The sequence below is a fragment of the Haliotis cracherodii genome, unplaced genomic scaffold, assembly GCF_022045235.1.
Source record: "Haliotis cracherodii isolate W230 unplaced genomic scaffold, xgHalCrac1.p SCAF_8, whole genome shotgun sequence".
NCBI classification, from domain to species: domain Eukaryota; kingdom Metazoa; phylum Mollusca; class Gastropoda; order Lepetellida; family Haliotidae; genus Haliotis; species Haliotis cracherodii.
Window position 1 is genome coordinate 26,896,333 of NW_027266341.1, and position 21,489 is coordinate 26,917,821.

General features: G+C 39.0%; 1 protein-coding gene across 1 annotated transcript in view; it reads left to right on the forward strand.

Moving 5' to 3' along the window:
• The window catches only part of LOC139450562 (phospholipid-transporting ATPase VD-like), an 88,342-nt gene that overhangs the window by 10,207 nt on the left and 56,646 nt on the right, over positions 1 to 21,489 (forward strand). The gene's annotated exons all lie outside the window — the stretch shown is intronic.

The window sequence follows — 21,489 nt, forward strand, 5'->3', positions numbered from 1 at the left end:
AGATGCTGGTACAACATAATGTTTACTCATTCAATAAATACGCCGCCATCTTGGGGCCTTGGATGCTCGCTCGAGGGTACTTCTCAAGTATATAACAATAAACACATGATAAAAATCCCAATTGGAAATCACCCGATAGATCGAGCATGAAAAAATGATATTGTGATACGTATCATGGAACGAATGACCCTCAGTTTACCGATATACTGGTAATACCTCACGCCCTAAGTTGTGAGAGTACAATATGGGTGTACTTTGATCATATAGGAACACAAGTAATATTGCTTTAAAGAACATTTGTACTGAAGAAGAATTGTTAAGTAGCATTCATCAAACTCTCTACATGTTCAGGAAGAAAATATTAACATTCTGTTTATCATGAAATATCAAACAGCCACGCAATAAATTGCAAAGAACAATGAAGAATGAGGCATGGTATGTTTCACGATAAGACAAGGGCTTGTGTCATGATGCCCTTTCTGGAGATTGACACCACGTTTTGAAGTCGTAAAGTGGATGTAGCTATTTTGAGCTTTTGAAGATAATAGATATATATGCTAATTTTTCATTTTGTTGATGTTCAGGATATACGAAACTTACCCCCCCTGTTCACATAACAAACTTGTCTGACAATGTCGAGTTTGGATTATATTCAGGGAGTCATCAAAATTTGTATACTGGTAAATATTTATAGGCTTGCAAATTTTATTAACATCCTTAAGGGGCTGTACACAATGTTGGTATCTCATATAACGTGTATGTGTTTGTTGTCGTTGTTTATTGCAACAATAAAACAGTTTGCAGAGAGAATAATCCACTTATGGTTTATTCTCCCTGCGGACTGTTTTATTGTACCATAAACATCACCCTCTCCTCATTTTCTTCTTGAAGAATTATCAGAGATCAAGGTTTTTTCAGAATGAGTAGGATGAGAAATGATGTTCATTGTAAAATTAATACCAAAAAGATATTTTTCAAATTTACCAGCCTGATCATAGTGAGAAAACTGAAAGTCAATGCGACCATTTTTATGGGTAATATTGCATGAACATAATGAATATGATGAGTATTTGGCTAAATGTTGGCTATGAACACTTGTGCTTTTTACCAAAAAACCAACATCATGTATGTGTGGTGCAAACATGTTTGGCCTGAAACTTGTGTTGTCCAAAAATATTCTCCATTTTCCACAGAATGGGCTGATAAGAGTTTCCATACAGACCTTGTACATGTTCTTGGTCATAACAGGCCTCCATTTTGTTCTAGGGATCTAACATTGAATATTTGTGTTTTTCAAATTGATTACAGTTGGTAAAATATTTCACAAATAGGCTAATAGATATCACTTGCTTTAAATTCATACTATGTGTATACTAGTGAATCTAAACAAGTAAAATCATTTCTCTGGACGTTCATTATGTTCATGTGTACTTCGTGTTTTTGTAAACTACTCATCACCTTTTGAGGGGGGAGGGGGGGGGCACGGGGGGCACGGGTGGCCCAGTCGTCTTAGGCGCAGCGATTTGCTGTGCAGAGTTGCGTCCCTTGGGCACGCCAGAAACCTATGATTGTGGGTTCGAATCCCGGTTCGCCCCAATTATGTTTCTAGGTTTGTCAGCACCATACCCGAGCTCGTGTGTTTCACCGAAGTGGTAAACATCTAAGACCTGCATATCACTTCGGGCTTTCCTCCCACATTAAGCTGATACGCCGTGATATAACTGGAATACTGTTAAAAATGGCGTTAAACCCAACTCACTCACTCACTCATTATTGGAGGGGCACCAAGTTTAGCCCCGAAAGGTTGTGTATGTATACTACTCAAATGAAGTTAAGGATCACCTGATTCTTTCATATTGCAATAGTTAATCTCTCATGCCATGACAGATTAACATTACCAATATGAAAGAATCAGGTGATCCTCAACTTGTTTTGAGTAGTATATAATTGAAAAGTTATTTTCCATGATAATACTCCTTGTCATATTTATAACCATCTTCCTGAGGCAAGGGCGCTAATTGACTGTAAAAGTCCAGTTTCCACCCTTGCTGAACTAGGTTCGAATTTCTTGTCTGGAATTTCTTAGCTGGATTGTAGCGCCACCAGTGGCTATTACAAATTATGTCCCTTCTATGTCCCTCCTATTGACCAATCAGATTTCATCTCTCTTATCATTTATATTTGCTTAGAACAAACTTGTGATCGATAATCAAGATCTATTTTGTTATAAAATGGGATTACCCAGCAAAGTGCATAAAATCACCTTAAGTGCATAAAAGTACCTTAAGTAAAAACATGAAGAGAAAGATTTGCAAAATATCTTTCAGCACCTAGTTGGCGGTACACATGCTTTGCAAATCCTGCTGTCGACCGAAATCCTGCTGTTGTTGAAATCTATGTTGTTTACGAACTAGATGTCTTCTTCGTTACTCGATTTTGCTTGGACTATGGATAGACTTGTTAGTCCAGCCAAAATGTATCTCCGGAATTCCAGCCTTGTTCAGCAAGGGTGGACACTGGACTTTTATAGTCAGTTAACGCCTTTGCCTTGGGGAGGATGGTTTACATCCAACTTCTAAATTATTGTCATTGTTTGAAGTCATGTCTTTGTTTGAATTTTCCAGTAAAGTATATGGTGAAGTCATTTTATCTGTTATGCAATCAGCTGTTAACTGCAGCTTGCCTAAGGTGCAGTGGTGGGGAAAAAAACTCGCATCTTGCAAGATGAATGCTGATAGGGCTTGACTGGGAAAAAATATAAAGGAAAAAGAAATTTCAGATTATATTCAATCTTATTAAAATTACCTATATCATGCCATGTGACCAGTGGTCAATAAACTTGACTCTTTTATGTTGAAGATTTAAGTTTGCATATGGCAAAAAAAGAAAAATAATGCTTTTCTAATTCTTTTTCTCGTCATTAATAGGTGAAGTCTTTTCACTGATTTCATGTTAAACTGCCTCTGTGGTCTAGTGGTGGAGTGTCTGCCTGAAGAGCGGAAGGTCGGGAGTGTGACCCCATCATACCAAAAGACTACAATATTCTACTTGTTGTTGTTAGCCTGTCAGGCCCTCGGCGTTAAGCATGTTAAGGGGCTAAAACAAGGACTGGTGATGTGAAACTGTAGCATGGTATCTCTGGGCTAGCACTATAAAATCACACACACACACACACACAATGCTATTTAAGTGCAGGAATCTTAACACAACTTTAAACCCCTTCTCACCATCACCTTTTACTGTTATAAACCTCTCTCTGTGCTACTCCTCTATACCATATATACTTCACAGCCATATGCCTCCTTGTGCATGACATGACTTGTACTTGTAGTCCCTATTTTTATAAAGTGGTTTGTCAGCAGTACATTTATGAGGCTATATTTACTGAACAAGAAAAGTTATTGATCATGAATAATTCTGGGGATATTTTTTACAAAATTGTAATAGTAAAATAACATGAATTATATATAATGCATAATATCCAGGGGTAGAATCTAACATATTTAGTCCACTAGTCCTTGTATATTATAGCAAAACCCTTAAATATGGCAAATTTCTACTAGTCTTTAGGATACCTTAACTATTGGGTAGTTTGGCAAGGACTACAGGACTAGTGCCAATTTCTAATGCTGATATCCAGATAACTCCCTGTGCTCAGTCATGTGCTCTTTTGAAATAGGTTGTGTTGAGTGTTGACCAGAAGCTGCTCCATCCACGTATCTTCTGACAATGTATGCTAAGTCCAGAGCTCCAGATAAGATTTTGGTGTTGTGGGTATTTTACCCATGCATTTTAAAATCATTGGGTATCAGTAATTCTATCTGGGTATTCATATTTCTGTTACCCACTAGTTTTTACACATGTGGGTATTTAAGTTAAATATTAAAAAACACTATTCTACTAGTCCCTGCAAACTGGTGTCATGTAGGTTTGAGAGCTTTATAGGACTCAAAAATACCATGATACTTCCACAAGAAAGTGTGATGGCAAATGATGATGATGTAACTGTCATCTTGGAGTTTGGCAAGGTTGATGGAATGCCCGTTTATAATTTCAAAATAAGTTGCTGATTTGCTAATCGAATGCGCAGGGTTACTTCACAATATTTTGATGATACGCACAAGTTTAATTTTTGTAGCGTATGTGTAATGTTCGTTGCGTATTTGATACGCTTGGATTTTATTTTACAGCATATTTCTGCATTTCTGATGCATATTTTACGCAGATACGCAGCTTATCAGGAGCTCTGCTATGTCTCTTCTACCCAACATTATCCCAAAAAATATTCCTGGTCCCTAACGTTTTTTGTTCAGTATATATATTATGTGTAAGTACTCCTTATCGCAATGGCAGTTTTGTTGGACAGAGAGCATGCCTGCCTGTTTGTGTAACCCATTGTCTGACGGTTGAGACTGACATTAATAGTTCCGGCACGTAGCCACATTCTCATTGATTAAACAGTGTATGGAGCTGACATGAATTATTTACCCAAATAGTCGCTGGAAAATGTTATGATAGGAAATTTCCTCATCCAATGACATGCTATGGTCAATTTTATCGCTGGGATTAATTAACATTACAATTTATCTATAATTAATCCCAGTGCTAAGACTGACCATAGCATGTCATCGGATGATTACAATTTATCGAACCCATGCTTGCCACAAAAGGTGACTTATAATGCTTGTCGTAAGAGGCGACTAACGGAATCGGGTGGTCAGGCACGCTGACTTGGTTGATGCGTGGATCGATGCTCATGATGTCAATCACTGGATTGTCTGGTCCAGACTCGATTATTTATAGATTGCCATCATATAGCTGGAATATTGCTGAGTGCGGCATTAAAGAACAAACAAACAAAAGCAATTCATTGATCTTAAAGGAACAGTAATTATTTTAGGTAACTACTGTTATAGTGATAAAAACTTACATGGAATACACGTAGCACTTATATTTTAGGTAATATCTGTATATTTACTCTTCACACAGATAGTCAGCATGGTCAGTATTTCTGAAATAAATATGTTGATTAAGAATGTAGTTTCATGTCATTATAGTAATGCAAAACCCTATGTGTGAGTGAGTATGGTTTAACACCGCTTTTAGCAATATTGATAATTCCAGCAATATCACAGGCTTCAGACATTAGACCCATTTGGGAACTTAAACTCAGGTCTTGGCGTGATGAGCAAATGCTTTAACCACTAGGCTACCCCACTGCCCCACACAACCCCATGAGTTTAAGTTACATGTTCACAGGGCAATCGGGTAGCCTAGTGGTTAAAGCGTTCACTCATTATGCCAAAGGCCCAGGTACGATGCCCCACATGGATACAATGTGTTAAACCCATTTCTGGTGTCCCCTGCTGCGATGTTGCTGGAATATTGTTAAGAGCAGTGTTAAACCATTTTCACTCACTTAATCAAAATCAGGTTTCCTTATATAAGTCTGACACAAGCCTGACTCCAAGTGGTCGTAAATCACTGGCTACATACCCAGTCACCCCATGACTAAGTTGGCACCTACTGTAGCCTGGTTATGTCTGTATGACATGCTAGTTGATTAATATCAAAGTTTTAGACTGTTCAAATTTCCTGGGGAAATTTCTTCTTTTCCATTATTTCTAACCACAAACATTAAACATTGTTTAAAATTACCTGGCTCGCTCACTCACTCAGCTGCTCACTCACTCACTCACTCACTCACTCACTCACTCACTCACTCACTCACTCACTCACTCAGCTGCTCGCTCACTCACTCTGCTGCTCGCTCGCTCACTCACTCACTCAGCTGCTCATTCACTCACTCACTCACTCACTCAGCTGCTCACCCACTCACTCACTCACCCACTCACTCACCCAGCCACTCACTCACTCACTCACTCACTCACTCACTCACTCAGCCGCTCACTCACTCAGCCACTCACTCACTCACTCACTCACTCACTCACTCACTCAGCCGCTCACTCACTCAGCCACTCACTCACTCACTCAGCTGCTCATTCACTCACTCACTCAGCCACTCACTCACTCACTCACTGAGCTGCTCACTCACTCACTCAGCTGCCCATTCACTCTCACTCAGCTGCTCACTCACTCACTCACTCAGCTGCTCATTCACTCTCACTCAGCTGCTCATTCACTCTCACTCAGCTGCTCAATCACTCTCACTCAGCTGCTCACTCACTCACTCACCCAGCCACTCACTCACTCACTCACTCACTCACTCACTCACTCACTCACTCACCCACCCACTCACTCACTCACTCACTCACCCAGCCACTCACTCACTCACTCACTCACTCACTCACTCACCCAGCCACTCACTCACTCACTCACTCACTCACTCACTCACTCAGCTGCTCACTCACTCACTCAGCTGCTCACCCACTCACTCACTCACCCACTCACTCACTCACTCACCCACTCACTCACTCACCCACTCACTCACTCACTCACTCACTCACTCACTCAGCCGCTCACTCACTCAGCCACTCACTCACTCACTCACTCAGCTGCTCATTCACTCACTCACTCAGCCACTCACTCACTCACTCACTGAGCTGCTCACTCACTCACTCAGCTGCCCATTCACTCTCACTCAGCTGCTCACTCACTCACTCACTCAGCTGCTCATTCACTCTCACTCAGCTGCTCATTCACTCTCACTCAGCTGCTCAATCACTCAGCTGCTCATTCACTCTCACTCACTCAGCTGCTCATTCACTCACTCACTCACTCACTCAGCTGCTCATTCACTCTCACTCACTCAGCTGCTCACTCACTCTCACTCACTCAGCTGCTCACTCACTCACTCACTCAGCTGCTCACTCACTCACTCACTCAGCTGCTCACTCAGCTGAGCACTCACTCACTCAGCTGAGCACTCACTCACTCACTTACTCAGCTCTCATGCTTTAACAATCACAGACTAAAGTTGTGAGGGAGGGTGGTGGCTGATTGCATGTCTTTGAAGATATCTTTGAAAGGTGTAAAAAATACTGTTTTCAAGATGGTTGCCTCATCCTTAGAAGTGTGCTGCTATCTTTTAGTCTGAGGACCCCTTTAATTATTAATTTTAATATCCTGATCATGAGAATTGTTTGCTTAGTTTCAAACACTGCATGGTATATGACATGGCTGCCAAATCGTCCATTATAAATATGTACCTCAGTCATATATGAATTCATAACTGACCACCTGCGTCATATCTGCCTTTGACATTATATTATAATCCTCTCCTCATTCAACACGCTCAGTGACCTGAAACATTAGTTACTGGGGTTTGCACCTTCACAGTGCAGCCTTCCCTCTGGTCCTGATGTATATATAGAGGATATATCATGTGTCGAGTGAAATATCCTGTTTCTCTCACCTTCACCTTCAGTCTTTCACACTGAAGTATATAATAAAGGTATTTTATGCTCTGAACATTAAGTGGGCGTGGTTTTATGTTCTCTTAATGTTATGAAATAAAATATCTCGGCAAATTCTCAGTAGTGTGATTGTGAATGAGATGTCTTGTGATCTTATATCATTTTAGAAAGGGACGTTCATGGTTGTACTATGTTCAGAATTAGTGTCCCAAGTCTAGTAAAATGTAAAATTCAGTAAGTACTAATATTATTAATGAATATAATATCTATATTAAATTGAATATAATAAAATGTAATATATATAATAATATAATATGATATATAATATATAATATAATATAAAGTATTAATATAATGACAATTACTTCTGGACGTTAACCATGAGGTGGATGGCTACTGAGACTGTAGCAAGCCGTTTTTACAGGTACTACATATGCTATTCACTGTTGATAGGGATACTAAGATATTTCTTTTTTTGTTTTATACATTTTATTTTCCTTTTTCCCTGTTACATGAGGAGGATGGCCATCCAGGGCAATGGTCACCCTCACATTCTGAAGACAATGTATGTATGCATTTGGGAAAAATGTAACACAAGTATTGGAAATGATTTTTAAGAAATATAACAAAACATACACACAGTCAAGCATTCAAAATATTATTCAAACACTGATCCTGGCAAGAAACAAATATGAGAAAGAGATACATATGTTATTGCTGTTCTGCTTCTTCAAACAATATGTGATAAAAGATCCATGAATTATAAAATGTTGCTACATTACCATTTGTAAAGGCTATATTCTTCTCAATTTTGTATCTCAGACAAGCATCTTTTTGAAATATTGCGAAGCAAAGATTTGGGGTTTTTTATACTAAGATATTTCAATGTGTTGCAGTCTGTGACTTTAGCCTTAAGTCTGTAGCCTGGGTCTAGTATTTGTTTGTTTGTTTGGAATGGGGCTAATGTTTGTGTTGACTTGACATGCATAAACTCCATGGTAATAACAGTGGAATATTACCCAACACACTCTTTTCCTCTCACAATCTATCAATACTTCTTCCTGATTCAAAGTATGATGATAAATCATTGACATATCAATGCTTGACGACACCAAGCAACGCTTGCTTGACCGCCTCCGTGGTCCAGTGGTAGAGCGTCTGCCTGGAGAGCAGAAGGTCTATGGGTTCAATCCCCGGCCGCATCATACCAAAAGATGTATAAAGATGGTACTTGTTGTTATCCTGTCTGGTGCTCAGCATTAAGGGGCTAAAACAAGGACTGGTTGGCTCGGGAGTCAGTATCTGAGTGGAGTATTCATGTTAAACTGCGGCATGGTATCTCAGTGTGATAGCACTATAAATCGTCATCAGTCAGGACTAGAACAAGCAGCCATGCACATCGCTATATAAGTGCAATAATCTTGGGATTGAATATTGCAACCCATTTCAGCTCTCCTCACCTTAATATGAGTATCAATTTCAAGCCATTATTAGTTACCCAAATTATCTAAATGTGTATTTGTTAGGGTAGCTAGTAATCTCTTTATGGATGATGACGCCTGTCTAACATGCCAGTTTTTTTGTATTATAATAACATTTTTTAATGTGAAGTGTACGTGTTATACAACTTTTTCATTGGACGAGAGGTTGGTCACATAGCCACGAAACTGACGTTCATAAGTGTATGAAGTAAGCAATTGGACGTTCGTATGTTTTTCTCGAACCTATTCTTGAAATGATGTAAACGCTGACAGTCTTCTTTAACATTCCTGGGGAAACCCCTGGGAATTCTCTGGAATTAGTAGTGACAGTTTATCATATGTTCATTATACAATAAATATTGTTCCAGTGTGCTGTTGAACAAAGCAATCTTAGCGCTAATTTGATCCTTACTCCCATACCTTGACATAAACTTATGTCAGTCGTGGTGAGGTTTTGTACACCGGCACCCAACTTCACTCTTTTGTTTAATTACCGTATATGACCGCGGATAAGACGACCCCGTAGATATGTAGGTAAGTAATTTATTTCCCGCAGAAAGTGGCGTGTTTGCCATGTGCAGATGCCAGAAAATGTTGATGAGTAACCTCAAGTTGAAAGACAGTTGACATTCATGATATTTATGAGTTACATTTAAATGATTGCGTCACATTTATAATTTTTTTGTTTTGGACAAATCTGGAACAGAAAGAACAGAAAGAAAGAGTTCAAAATTTGTAATTGTTGCACTGTGGCCATTAATGCGGGAGGGGGCGTTCATGAAAACTCTTACACTAGTACTGTCTTACCTAAAGGAGAAGTGAATATCATTGTTTGTGATCTGAAATTTGTGTAGTAAGATGGTGAAATTTAGTATTTATTTCATAGTGTTTTCAAAATTAATTTTCCTGTGTTTTTAAACCTGTGGTCGTACACTTAACATAAATGTCTTTGGTGAGAACTTTTATTTTCTTCTTCCAAAATGGTACGGACTAGATATACAGCGTTAGAAACTCGCAAGTTTGATCCACTAGTCCTTATAATGATAACATATAGCCAAACCCTTAAAAAGGGCAAATATCTACTAGTCCTTATGATACCTTAACTATTGGGTAGTTTGGCAAGGACTACAGGACTAGTGACAATTTCTAACGATGATATATATTATGCTGACAAATCAAGGAAACCTAAGCATTTTGATTGCACAGCCTGGACCCCGTCGGTGTGAGTGACCGAGTGTTGGTCTGAGATTCAGATTCGGTGCTAATTGACTTACCGTTGACTTCAGTTTTCTTACAGCTGTCCTGCATACTAACAACAATGCGTTTGAATTACTACAAGTTGAAGAAATTCTTAAAACAAGATCTTGAGCGTCTGTGCTTTGCACACACAACAGCAGGAGTATGGTGTTAATGTGTATGCATAGAAATGTGAACAATGCTCATATTTGGGCAAATATCTATATTCATGCACAACCAGATTTGCAGCTGGTTTCAGTTTGGTCTGTTACGAATGAAAGGTTCTATAAATGTACACTTAAAAACATATTTAACATAGGTAGTAAATAAAAGACCACACTTATTCTTGTTAGATACGATTTTTACGAAACTCGTGAACTTTCTAAGGGTATCTGACCGAGCAAAGGAAAGTCCACTCGTTTCGTAAAAATGGTATCTATCGAGAATGAGTGTAGTGATCTCTATGTAATACGTAGAAGTATGCTCCAGTGAACTCACACAAAGTGAACATGGTCAAAGTTAATTCTTAGGTAAAAGGGGGCACGGGTGGCCCAGTCGTCTAAGGTGCCGCGATTCGCTGTGCAGAGTTGCGTCCCTTGGGCACACCAGAAACCTATGATTGTAGGTTCGAATCCCGGTTCGCCCCAGTTATGTGTCTAGGTTTGTCAGCACCATACCCGTGCTCATGGGTTTCACCGAAGTGGTAAACGTCTGAGACCTGCATCACATCGGGCTTTCCTCCCACATTAAGCTGACATGCCGTGATATAACTGGAATACTGTTAAAAGCGGCGTGAAACCCAACTCACTCACTCACTCACTCTTAGGTAAAATACTATAATGTGACAAATTGTATATTGAACGGGTGTTATGTTTTGTCAGAAATGCTCTCCCCACATGTAATTGTACCCATGTGGGGTGTCGAGCCTGACCTTTTGTCATGACAAGAGAACATTTGAACCACCTTGCTACTCTACTGCCTCATTATTGTAACTATGGTGACAACCTGAATTCTTTCAGCCATCATTAATATCACAGATAAAAGGGTAGGGTAGGGATGTCATTGATTGGATATCTTAGCATTGATATACTGACTTACAATTATTCTTAATAACTCAATGTTTGATATTCACTGGTGTCCTGGTGGTCTGTTGACAACAAGGGACTAGTGGTGTAACTATTCACCTGCTGTAGTGTTGACAACAAGGGACTAGTGGTGTACCTGTTCACCTGCTGTAGTGTTGACAACAAGGGACTAGTGGTGTAACTGTTCACCTGCTGTAGTGTTGACAACAAGGGACTAGTGGTGTAACTGTTCATCTGCTGTAGTGTTGACATCAATGGACTAGTGGTGTAACTATTCACCTGCTGTAGTGTTGACAACAATGGACTAGTGGTGTACCTGTTCACCTGCTGTAGTGTTGACAACAAGGGACTAGTGGTGTAACTGTTCACCTGCTTGTTTACATCACGTGCTGTCATCGATGCCACACGGATTGTGAGAGTTACGTTCACTTTGATGAATAAATATATTTTGTCGTGTACCTCAAAGTTGCACTGTTTTAGTAGCATATCTATATAATTATGCAAAACAATATGTAAAGCCCCTGGCTGTTCTGATTTTAGCATTTGTTTTAAAACGAGAGAAAAGTCTAGTCATGTGACAGACTATGCAAATTAGTCCATGGCAGTGGTGTTATGCGAAGTTATGTTACTTCTAAAAACGACGATTAATTAAAAACTAGACGTAAATTTTAAGACGTTTGCATATATTGTCTTCGGAAAATGTTTATAAATTAAGTTCAGGTGAGTAGTTGTAATATTTTCATTCCAAAGCTGGTAAACAACAACATAGATATTTTGAAATTGCGTAAGTCATGACGTAGTCATTTATTTCTGGACGTATTTTTCCTTAATTGAGAGTCATATACGCAAGAATTCTGCGTCAGGGGGGCGGTCGGGTAGCCTAGTGGTTAAAGCGTCAAGCTGAAGACCCGGGTTCGATTCCCAACATGGGTACAATGTGTGAAGCCCATTTCTGGTGTCCCCCCGCCGTGATATTGCTGGAATATCGCTAAAAGCGGCATAAAACCATACTCACTCACTCAGTCACTGCGTCAGGGGAAACCCTGCGTGTGTACAGCTGATTGCTGTTTCAGGCTTAGTTTACGAGAAAATACACAAGGTAATCTTAATCCCTGCATGTAAAACAATGCCTAGCAGAACAAAAAATACAATTTAAACAGTAAATCAACATGTCTGGTGAGTTTTTACCTGTGTAACTGAAACAGGTCATAGGGTATGTTTAAAGCTTAACCATGTACAGCCATTGTCACACACATACAATAACAACGACTAAAGCACGTACGGTTATAAGTCAGGAAGCACATCTAGACTGTCACCACCCAATAAAACTTTGATTATTTTCATATTTGTTTTATGTTGAACGTTTAAAGAACATTTGTGTTTGTCTGTTGTAAAATGCTGTACTCCGCACTATTCCAGCCATATTCCAACTATATGACAACATTGTTTTGTTTGTATGTTTGTTGTTTAATGCCTCACTTAGCCATACTCCAGCTAATCCAGATGTCAGTTTGTAAATAATCGAGTCAGCACCAGACAATCCAATGATTCACATTATGAGCATCGATCTAAGCAATTGGGATATCATGACTTGTATCAATAAGCCTACCACCGATCCAGTTAGTCGCCTCGTGCAACAAGCATGGGTTGCTGAAGACTTTTTCTAACCCGCATCTTCATGGGTTACACATATGAGTATACTTAAGTTTGTTCAATAGTGGTGGGGGCACGGGTGGCCCAGTCGTCAAAGGCGCCGCGATTCGCTCTGCAGAGTTGCGTCCCTTGGGCACGCCAGAAACCTATGATTGTGGGTTCGAATCCTGGTTTGCCCCGATTATGTTTTTAGGTTTGTCAGCAACATACACATGCTCGTAGGTTTCACCGAAGTGGTAAATGTCTGAGACCTGCATTACTTCGTACTTTCCTCCCTCATTAAGCTGACAGGCCGTGATATAACTGGAATACTGTTAAAAGCAGTGTTAAACCCAACTCACTCACTTAATAGTGGTAATCTGACTGTGGTTGCTGTTAATAACAGTGAGTGTGATCTTCTGATCGCATCACACAGGATTTGCCAAAATTTATTAAAACAATGAAATAAGTTACAAACATAACTCCAGATATACAAAGAACACTTTTAATAACCAGACAGTGTAATTACAAGATTACATTGTGTACTCCAGTATGAATTTGTTGACATGGTATTTCTGGTGTTATGTGCTCTTTAGGTTGAGGGAAAAAACATCTTCTACACAGCTGTTTCGGGGGGAAAAGTGTGCACTATACTCAAGAAAATACGCACATACGCATATATTCTATTTTGGTTCAAACGTTTGACTATATCTTTGTCCCATGTAGACATGGTAGATGAAACACCACTAACATTGCTATATTGATATTGAGTTGGGCAAAAAAAGAGAGATAACACTGCATAAAGTGTTGTATTTACAAGTGAGCTGAAAATACACATTATCAGCACCTGGCTTTCAATGTGATGCTTGCTTGAAAATTGCTTTCACCCGAGAGCTCACTTGTACAAATAAGTTCTATCAGTTTGTGTCAGCAGCGAACTGAATACTTGCCACAAGGCATGTTACGGCTGTGCATGGGATGAAAGATTAATCTCTTGTCATATCAGTTGGTTGAAAACCACTGGATAGAGCGTCTGTCCAGAGAGAGGAAGGTCGGTTCTTCAATCACCGGTTGCGGCATACCAAAAATGTTTAACGAGAATAATTGTTGTTACCATGCCTGACGGTCTTCATGGTCTAGTGGTTGAGCTTCCGTCCAGAGAGCGGAATGTCCAGGGTTCGATCCCTGGCGTCATACCAAAATATGTTAAAAGATGGTACTTGTTGTTACCCTGCCTCAGGCGCTCCGCATTAAGGGGCTAAAACAAGGGATAAGATAGGAATAAGATTTTTTGTCTTTTATTTTTTATTTTTTAAAAACACCCATTGACTTAAATCAGCATATATTTTCTGAAGTTTCTTTCACGTAACGATTTATGAAGCAAAGTAAGCTAAACAATTAAACCTCATAAATCATTGATTCTGATAAGCACTTGTCATGCGTAAGTGTATTTATTGGCGAGATTACTTCAGGCATTATACTCTGAATATCAAACCGTGAGCTGAACCTTAATGAAACAATCAATATAGCAGATAAATCAGATGTAATAACTTGATGTCATAAAAACATGATGGAGTGTACGTGCCAGGGAGTTTCTGTTTGTCCACACGACTGTTGGTAATACATTTCAGGGGGCGAAGGCGAAGGGGGTTCATTTTACAGGGAGTTGTTATATCATTGCCCATGCATTGAAGCCTTAATGCTCAATGTTATAAATGGGGAGTTCAGTGTTAGATGGCAGAAAATCAACAACTCAGGCCTCAGTGTTGAATTTCTCCCATGGAGCCATTGGCTCCTAACAATTCTTGTGAGGGAGCCAATGTGAAAAAATAAGGAGCCAAACTTCAAGATTATAGTCAGCAATATATAATACTGTTCCCTTGATGGTTTTGAGATTTTTAGAAATGAAATTTTAGTTGAGTCAATAAGTACACATTAATGTATTGTATTTCTGTCTTGAATATTATGCAGTTAGTGACATCAGGTTGCCAGCTTAATTTTTACATGTTTGTTTGTTTGTTTGTTTGTTGATTAAAGCCACACTCATCAATATTCCAGCTATACTTGAGTCTGGACAGACAATCCAGTGATTGATATCATGAGCATCGATCCAGGCAATTGGGAAACGATGACATGTATCAACCAAGTCAGCGAGCGTGACCACCCTATCCCCTTAGTAATTTTTACATGTAGCCAAGTGGCAACTGCTTACAATTTTGATTTTGGTCACCAAGTGGAAATTTCAATCGCCATGGCAACCAAATTAGTTGCAACTCTGAGGCCTGCCAAAGACACTCTGAACTTCGAGTGTATTTCTTACCTGAATAGAAACTTCAGTTATTTGAACCATATGATCTATAGTTTAGATAACATTGATGATTCAAACAACCCAACATTTTTGTGTCACAATGTACATGATCATTGCAGGCCTTCAGATCGGTTCATTTTCTAGGACTCACGGTTAGCGTATTGGCACATAAGTCGTACTGCAATATGTCGCTGTATTGCGATACACATTACAATATGTTTGGGGCCCAAATTATGTGTATTTGTTCTGTTCAAATGGTACTTCATTCAATAATCCAGGCTTCAGATTGCAAGATGGGTTGGACGTACCTATTACGTCATCATTATGGAATGTTAATGTAAACAGAACAAAGGGTGTGTTGTTTAGATAGGAACCCAGTCGATCCAAATATATCAAGATAGTAGATGTAATTTATATAGTGGGTATAGTTATATAGTGGCCATTCAATGCTACAAGGTTATCAGCGGGAGAAAAAAAAGAGCAAATTCAGGGAAAAAAATCCATGTCAACAAAATTTAGTCGGCAGATCGATAAAGCAAGTAAAAAAGAAGTTAAGCTTAAATACTTTTCAAATTTTTCAATAATGAATGTCTCATCAAGATTTGATGAGATCATGTTCTCCAGCAAAATCACGAACTTATATCAGTACACCGGTTTGACAAAATATTTTCGTATGTAGGTTACTGTTACCTGAGCAGTCTTCGGCTTTAGCCACTAGACCGAAAGGGGCAATGGGGTAGCCTAAGTGGTTAAAGCCTTCACTCGTCACTCCGAAGACCCGGGTTCAATTCCTCACATGTGTGAAACCCAGTTTTGGTGTCCCCCGCCGTGATGTTGCTTGAATATTGCTGAGAGCGGTGTAAAACCAAACTCACTAACTCACTAGACCAAAGCCCCTGTCTGATAAAATTCTGTTTGGTCCAGTAAGATCAGCTAATAAAACTCCATATGATCATATATATATACTTAAAGTAATGACAAGAGCTAAGATAGGCTTGCAGACTCAAAAGCTTTTGGCACAATATATAATAATATGATATATTACGTGTTGCACCATACTTGGTAGATAACTGTCATATTGCAGCCTTTATCGCCAGCTATTTATTAGCAAGCTGGTGCATGTGCAGTGGGTATTGCACAAGCAGGCTCAATATATAATGAATCAGGGTGGGCTAGAATATGGGATCAGGAACATATAAGTGACAGTTATGGGGCAATAGATGGAGTAACAAGTGGTGTAACGATAAGGTGATACAGTATTGTATCTATGATGATATACAGTAAACCATGAGTTACGAGTGGCGTAACGATAAGGTGATACAGTATTGTATCTATGATGATACACAGTGTTCCACCGAGTTACGAGTGGCGTAACTAGATAAGGTGATACAGTATTGTATCTATGATGATATACAGTGTACTACCGAGTTACGAGTGGCGTAACTAGATAAGGTGATACAGTATTGTATCTATGATGATATACAGTAAACCACGAGTTACGAGTGGCGTAACTAGATAAGGTGATACAGTATTGTATCTATGATGATACACAGTAAACCACGAGTTACGAGTGGCGTAACGATAAGGTAATACAGTATTGTATCTATGATGATATACAGTGTACTACCGAGTTACGAGTGGCGTAACTAGATAAGGTGATACAGTATTGTATCTATGATGATATACAGTAAACCACGAGTTACGAGTGGCGTAACTAGATAAGGTGATACAGTATTGTATCTATGATGATATACAGTAAACCACGAGTTACGAGTGGCGTAACTAGATAAGGTGATACAGTATTGTATCTATGATGATACACAGTAAACCACGAGTTACGAGTGGCGTAACTAGATAAGGTGATACAGTATTGTATCTATGATGATACACAGTAAACCACTAGTTACGAGTGGCGTAACTAGATAAGGTGATACAGTATTGTATCTATGATGATATACAGTAAACCACGAGTTACGAGTGGCGTAACTAGATAAGGTGATACAGAATTGTATCTATGATGATAAACAGTAAACCACGAGTTACGAGTGGCGTAACTAGATAAGGTGATACAGTATTGTATCTATGATGATACACAGTGTTCCACCGAGTTACGAGTGGCGTAACTAGATAAGGTGATACAGTATTGTATCTATGATGATACACAGTGTTCCACCGAGTTACGAGTGGCGTAACTAGATAAGGTGATACAGTATTGTATCTATGATGATACACAGTGTACTACCGAGTTACGAGTGGCGTAAGGATAAGGTGATACAGTATTGTATCTATGATGATACACAGTAAACCACTAGTTACGAGTGGCGTAACTAGATAAGGTGATACAGTATTGTATCTATGATGATACACAGTGTACTACCGAGTTACGAGTGGCGTAAGGATAAGGTGATACAGTATTGTATCTATGATGATACACAGTAAACCACTAGTTACGAGTGGCGTAACTAGATAAGGTGATACAGTATTGTATCTATGATGATATACAGTAAACCACTAGTTACGAGTGGCGTAACTAGATAAGGTGATACAGTATTGTATCTATGATGATATACAGTAAACCACTAGTTACGAGTGGCGTAATGATAAGGTGATACAGTATTGTATCTATGATGATATACAGTAAACCACTAGTTACGAGTGGCGTAACGATAAGGTGATACAGTATTGTATCTATGATGATACACAGTAAACCACTAGTTACGAGTGGCGTAACTAGATAAGGTGATACAGTATTGTATCTATGATGATACACAGTGTACTACTGAGTTACGAGTGGCGTAAGGATAAGGTGATACAGTATTGTATCTATGATGATATACAGTAAACCACGAGTTACGAGTGGCGTAACTAGATAAGGTGATACAGTATTGTATCTATGATGATATACAGTAAACCACGAGTTACGAGTGGCGTAACTAGATAAGGTGATACAGTATTGTATCTATGATGATATACAGTAAACCACGAGTTACGAGTGGCGTAACTAGATAAGGTGATACAGTATTGTATCTATGATGATACACAGTGTACCACCGAGTTACGAGTGGCGTAAGGATAAGGTGATACAGTATTGTATCTATGATGATATACAGTAAACCACGAGTTACGAGTGGCGTAACTAGATAAGGTGATACAGTATTGTATCTATGATGATATACAGTGTACTACCGAGTTACGAGTGGCGTAACTAGATAAGGTGATACAGTATTGTATCTATGATGATACACAGTAAACCACGAGTTACGAGTGGCGTAACGATAAGGTGATACAGTATTGTATCTATGATGATACACAGTAAACCACGAGTTACGAGTGGCGTAAGGATAAGGTGATACAGTATTGTATCTATGATGATATACAGTGTACTACCGAGTTACGAGTGGCGTAACTAGATAAGGTGATACAGTATTGTATCTATGATGATACACAGTAAACCACGAGTTACGAGTGGCGTAACGATAAGGTGATACAGTATTGTATCTATGATGATATACAGTGTACTACCGAGTTACGAGTGGCGTAACTAGATAAGGTGATACAGTATTGTATCTATGATGATATACAGTGTACTACCGAGTTACGAGTGGCGTAACTAGATAAGGTGATACAGTATTGTATCTATGATGATACACAGTAAACCACGAGTTACGAGTGGCGTAACTAGATAAGGCGATACAGTATTGTATCTATGATGATATACAGTAAACCACGAGTTACGAGTGGCGTAACTAGATAAGGTGATACAGTATTGTATCTATGATGATACACAGTAAACCACGAGTTACGAGTGGCGTAACGATAAGGTAATACAGTATTGTATCTATGATGATATACAGTGTACTACCGAGTTACGAGTGGCGTAACTAGATAAGGTGATACAGTATTGTATCTATGATGATATACAGTGTACTACCGAGTTACGAGTGGCGTAACTAGATAAGGTGATACAGTATTGTATCTATGATGATATACAGTGTACTACCGAGTTACGAGTGGCGTAACTAGATAAGGTGATACAGTATTGTATCTATGATGATACACAGTAAACCACGAGTTACGAGTGGCGTAACTAGATAAGGTGATACAGTATTGTATCTATGATGATATACAGTAAACCACGAGTTACGAGTGGCGTAACTAGATAAGGTGATACAGTATTGTATCTATGATGATACACAGTAAACCACGAGTTACGAGTGGCGTAACGATAAGGTAATACAGTATTGTATCTATGATGATATACAGTGTACTACCGAGTTACGAGTGGCGTAACTAGATAAGGTGATACAGTATTGTATCTATGATGATATACAGTAAACCACGAGTTACGAGTGGCGTAACTAGATAAGGTGATACAGTATTGTATCTATGATGATACACAGTGTACCACCGAGTTACGAGTGGCGTAACTAGATAAGGTGATACAGTATTGTATCTATGATGATACACAGTGTACTACCGAGTTACGAGTGGCGTAACGATAAGGTGATACAGTATTGTATCTATGATGATATACAGTAAACCACTAGTTACGAGTGGCGTAACTAGATAAGGTGATACAGTATTGTATCTATGATGATACACAGTGTACTACCGAGTTACGAGTGGCGTAACGATAAGGTGATACAGTATTGTATCTATGATGATATACAGTAAACCACTAGTTACGAGTGGCGTAACTAGATAAGGTGATACAGTATTGTATCTATGATGATACACAGTGTACCATCGAGTTACGAGTGGCGTAAGGATAAGGTGATACAGTATTGTATAAGCTTGCTGGGAACTTATTCGGGCCTTTACACTGGGGAATGGTTCTTCATGACATGATTGGCTAATGTAAGTTTGTTACGACCGTTCCAACTGGCTGGCTTTACCAAGCTAGTTTGCAGACCTTTATATACATGTACTGACTATGTAGGTCCTTTCTGCAGCTTTAGATCAGATATGATGAACTTGACATCATGACACCATCAGGCACTGTTTTAGGATGTACAGATGCACGTATCTGTGACAGAATACATGCATCCGAACTGTCATGCCTGGAGGGCTTGTACCCGTGAAGAGCCCCGAGTAGAACAGGTCTTCAGCGACCTATGCTTGCCGTAAAAGATAACTATGCTTATTGTAAGAGGCGACTAAGAGATCGGGTTGTCAGACTCACTGACTTAGTTGATGCATGTCATCAATCCCAATTGCATGGATCGATGCTCATGATATTAATCACTGGATTGTCTGGTCCAGACTTGATTATTTACAGACCGGCGTCATATAGCTTGAATATTGCTGAGTGTGGCGTTAACAACAAACCATCCAAACCAACCAAATGCTACTGGAACTGATGGTGCAACTGTTGACAATACTTGTTCAGGGATAATTCTAGGGTGAGGCCTTGTGCATTTAGCTCCTAAATTTGAAAAAAGGCCCACATTTATAAATACAATAGGGCATTTTTACATTGTGTTGTATTGGCAAGTGTGGGTGTACCTCTGGAATATATGAAATTTTCACATAAAGGGCCCACGTCAGTAAATTCCTAGTGTAAACCCTGCTTGTTCTCTTCAACAAAAGAGAAAGTTCCTGGTATAAAAATATATGCAAACACATATGAATACTGACTATATCAAATATTATCTTACCTTAATTGTACATGTTTAAAGATACTTCAATTTTATAGGTCAATTAAGTTTTCACAAATTTCCATGCGCCCTTCTACGAAAGTGTTCATCTGGAAAAAGATATTCCCTTTCTTCATGGCAACAAACATTTTGTTGATCTCTCCCTGCAGTGAAATGGTATTATTTGACGTATTTGACATTAATGGTGTAGTATATTAACACTGACTTTGATGTCTTCACATCAAGCCATATTCCTCTCATTATAAGCGTACAGCGTGATAAAGCATGATAAGAAATTAATAGGAAAATGTTCTTTAATAAGTACCTAGTTGGCTGTTTGAGTGTCAAAGGGCCTTTGCATTGAACCTGAACAAAGGCAAATGAACATACAGGTCGCTGACCTCATGATTCATGACGGATCCCTTGCCTATCATTTACGCTGGTAGTGGGTCTGATGATGATGATGATGATGATGATATGTCCCTATGCTTACTTAGCCTGCTGGGTTCGATTCTTCACCCTCAGGTTAATGGATTCAGTCTCCACCCATCACTATATCCTAGTCAGCAACCAAGCCAGTCCCTAATATTATGCCATTATTTTAGTTTATATCTTGTACATATTATCATGTATATGTTAAAATGTTTTTAGTAATAATCTCTCATGTTGTTTCGGCACAAATAAAGTAATACTTGTACAACCATGACACCAATGTTACAGTAGTCATGATTTTGG